The following is a 3850-nucleotide window of genomic DNA, read 5'->3' as shown; positions in this document are numbered from 1 at the left end:
TCTCTCTCTCTCTCTCTCTCTCTCTCTCTCTCTCTCTTTCTCTCTCTCTCTCCTCTTTCTCTCTCTCTCTCCCCCTCTCTAACACACACCCTCAGTGTTTAATATTTCTAACCTTCGCTCATTACTCAATCCTTCCCAGCTTGTAACTTAGCTTTGTGGCTCTTTCTCTGGATGCCTTCCAATTTCTCAATGCTTCTCTGAACTTGGGGTGCTCCAAACTGTCTGCGGTCTTCCTAAGGGGCTGAACCAAGGGTTGGGTTCTATAGTATAAAGAAGGCCTTGTTATCTCTCAAGTACACTATGTTTTGCCTTTGTATGTGCCCAGTATATCATGAGGATTTTTTTTTTTGCTACCCTATTACATCATACATTTGCTAGCCACTGACACACCTAGGCCTTTCCTGGAATCACTGCTTTCCAGACATCATCTACCCAATAACAATAAAATTGTTATTTTATATTTGCCACTGGAGTATATAATAATTGATATTGATGTGGGCTGTCTCCTTTCATAGAGTGCCTTTTATGTGGTGATATGGGACTGTGTCTCCAAGGGCCCTTTATGTCTTGAGAGGGATCCCTTTAAGGCCTGGGAAGATCATGGATTTCAGGTCAAGCTCCTGTTATCCTCAAAAGTTCCTGAACTTGGTCAGTCAGATGTCTCTGGAAAGAATACAGTTAGTCCTAACTTCCTGATTGCTGAGACGGTATTTGTTTCCTTTGAGTTGGGGTTATTTGTCGGCATGGCAACTGTGTTCTGTCTCTCTTGTAATTAACTTCTCTGACTTGTTTCTTTCCATTTCTCTATTTTTTTTTCCTGAATTTTCTACCTGTCCTAACCACGACTTTGCCTTCGTGACAACTACAAATTGAATTATTAGAATTATAGAAATTCAAAGTAGGACAGTAGAACATTTAATTCCATCCCTCCCCCACCCCATTAGTATGGTTCTGTGACTCTTCATTCAGAGGACTAGGGTTAAACTTTGCCTTTTACCCTTCATGCTTAGCTTTGGTCAAGTCACTGAACCTCTTAGGCCTCCATTTCTTTTATTTGTAAAATGATGTAGTTGAAGTAGAATGACCTCTGAGGTCCCTTCCAGCATCAGAATCAGTTCCCAAGTCAAAAGTATTTTTTCATACCACCATATAACTATGGAATGTTGTAAAAAACAAACACCCCTCCCCCATACCCTTCTAAGACAACAACAAAACAGCCAACAGTCACATAAGGGTGAGAAGTCAATATATTCTTACTTAACCAAAGCATATTATTCCTGAATAATGAGAAGGTTTGTGCCTAATTTTTCTCTGTGCTTGACCACTAGGTTTGTTTTCAACATAGCCAGCATGGTCTGTTTGGAAAGGACCGAGGTCTAAATCTGACTGATTCATCAATGGATTTATGGCCCGTTCAAAACCTCGACTAGCAATGGAAAGAACCACAGCTAGCCTGGGACAAGCAGCAGGATTTATTTGGTATGAAGTGGTTACCATAGAAGAAAGATTTGCAAGTTGTTGAAGAATAGATTTTTACAACGTGGAATTTTGGACATTGGGCATTATTGTTCTTGGAAAGATGATAGTTATCAATTATCAATTGTGCTTGGATGATTAATAGAGTCCAGAGAAGAAATTTGGAAAACAGAATGGTAGGTTTTCCTCTGGCAAATTCTGGATGTCATGCCCTTTTCCTCACTCCCTGGCCCCCCCACCCCCGCCCCCGCTTCCCCTGTCCATCTTGACTTTTCCATGCAACTTCTGTAACCCATTTTTGAACTTTTAAAAATCATGTTTTCATGATACTTAATAACTGAGTTGAAATCCAAAAGGAAACATCATGGCTTCTAAGAGCCAAGTTGTGCCTGCTTGCTGACCCCACCCTTCTGAGCTCTGAATCAGTATTGCAAATTGTGTGTCCTGTAGGTGAGAGGAAGCCCATCTCCTCTGATGAAGAAAAAAAAAAAAAACCAAACCCCTCTGTCATTGTTTATATATGTTTGCTCTTGGGACTCATGTTGCTTTATTTTTGGGACATCTGGCCACAAATGGTCTCCCAACACTCTCTTTCCCTTTCTGACATGGCATTCCTTATGCTTTCAAGGCCAAGATTCCAAAACTTAGGTCAGGTTTTTAAGCTTGCTGTCTCTGTTTCTTTTGGGCAGTAAAACTTGATTTTATGAGCATTTATTTTTCAGGGTCCATTTTTTTTTCAGATGATCTTTCTTATTTAGGACTTTTGGAATATCCCTAGCTCTTTCCAGAAACCAACCCTTCTCAGAATGACTGAGAAATGCTGAGTTGAACACATTGATCTTGGGGTTGTGTGTTTTTGCCTTAGGGCATTATACTTGGAGACTGACTACTTGGGATCTAATTAGTCTTGGCTCTGCCACTACCTGGCTATATGACTTTGGACAAATCACAGTGCAGTGGAAAGAAGGGCAGAGCAGAGTCGGAGAACCTGGGTTCAAAATCTAGCAATGCTAATTACCACCTGTGTCACTTTGGGTGACACTTTTGTGTCATTTAACATCTGAGCCTCAGTTTCCACATTTGTAAAATGAAGGTATTGAATTAGATATATTCTGAGGTCCCTTTCATCTTTAAATTTATGACCTTCCTTCTCATCTCTATTCCTCTGTTTTATCATTTGGAAAATGACAGTATTTGACTAGTGTGCTCAAGGGTCCCTTCCAGTGTTAACATTCCATGATTTTTGAAGTCCTGGTGAGTCAGTTGCTGTCCTCATAGGCCATGAAATAATTAACCATGTTTCATGGGTCTAAAGGGAGCAAATGATCTCAGTTGAGTTTCCAGAGTACAGCTTTCCACATCACAAATCTCTTCCACAATGGCTACACACTAAAATGTAGCAGTCATTCTCTGGGGAAAAGGATGATCATGGAAAACTGAGAACCACATGATATTCCAATGACCCCACAGTCCCTGGGGAGTGGTTGCCTATCCTGGGTTGGGGGCAGGTAGTTCTTTGGTCTTCTGGGTATTTTACAAATCCATGGAAGTTGGAAGTGACCATTCAGCAGGAGCATATAATGGAAGGGTAATCTCAGGAAGATATAAAGTATCAGGGAATATAGTATTAGGAGTTAGGCATATTCTTTCATGTGGAGGTCACTCTCTAAGTATAAAAGTATAAGTTCTGATTCATATATTTTTTTGTTCACAGGTTCATCTGAAAGGCAGCATCCCAAGGGATCACATCTTACTATCTTGGTTTGATAAACATACGTGGGGCTGAATTTGAAAGTCTAGGTTTTAATTGGTCTCATTGGAATTGGCAATAGTATTTTCTATTTACCCTAGTGTAACATGATGGAAAGAGCCCTGAGTTTGAAGTCAGAGGATCTGGGTTCAAATCCTTCCTCTTCAACATGTGACCTTGAGCAAATCATTTAAATTCTTTGGGTCTCAGCTTCTTTATTTGTAAAGGTGAAGAGGTAGGAGTAGCTGATTTCTAAGCAGGAGTAGGAACTGCTTGTGAGAGATGATTATTAAATTTTCAGTGTGAGCATTTATACCTCAGAAATTGACAAATGCTACAAATCAGGGTTTGGTTTATTGTCTTGTTGATTGTATAGACTTTAAAAATATGATGAAGAAACTGCTAAAAATGCAGATTAAACCGAAGTGTTTTGTGTCCCTTTTTTTTTGGAGGGTCAGTTGTTATACATTTACCAGCACACTCTTCCCTCTGAGATTCCTTCCACTTCTAAATCAATGGCCTTCTCTACTGTGTCAACATTTTTTTTTCTGTCAGTGAAAGAGTCTGGAATGGTTTCTTTCCCTGGAAGCAATCCACTCTAATTTCCTTAAATGATGACTAATA

General features: G+C 39.8%; 1 long non-coding RNA gene across 4 annotated transcripts in view; it reads left to right on the top strand.

Annotated features, from left to right (window-relative positions):
- The window catches only part of LOC138173558 (uncharacterized), a 36918-nt gene extending 33288 nt beyond the window's left edge, over positions 1-3630 (top strand). For all 4 annotated transcript variants that reach the window (XR_011171434.1, XR_011171432.1, XR_011171435.1 and 1 more), the window contains 2 exons: positions 1329-1652; positions 3191-3630. This is a non-coding gene — a long non-coding RNA (uncharacterized lncRNA). The remainder of the gene's footprint in view (positions 1-1328; positions 1653-3190) is intronic.
- The last annotated feature ends 220 nt before the right edge of the window (positions 3631-3850 follow it).

This window comes from Petaurus breviceps, unplaced genomic scaffold (genome assembly GCF_028583685.1).
Source record: "Petaurus breviceps papuanus isolate PSGF00001 unplaced genomic scaffold, PetGlider_PUasm1.0 582, whole genome shotgun sequence".
NCBI classification, from domain to species: Eukaryota; Metazoa; Chordata; class Mammalia; order Diprotodontia; family Petauridae; genus Petaurus; species Petaurus breviceps.
The sequence above is the reverse complement of the archived record's forward strand: the minus strand, read 5'-3'. Positions and strand labels throughout refer to the sequence as shown.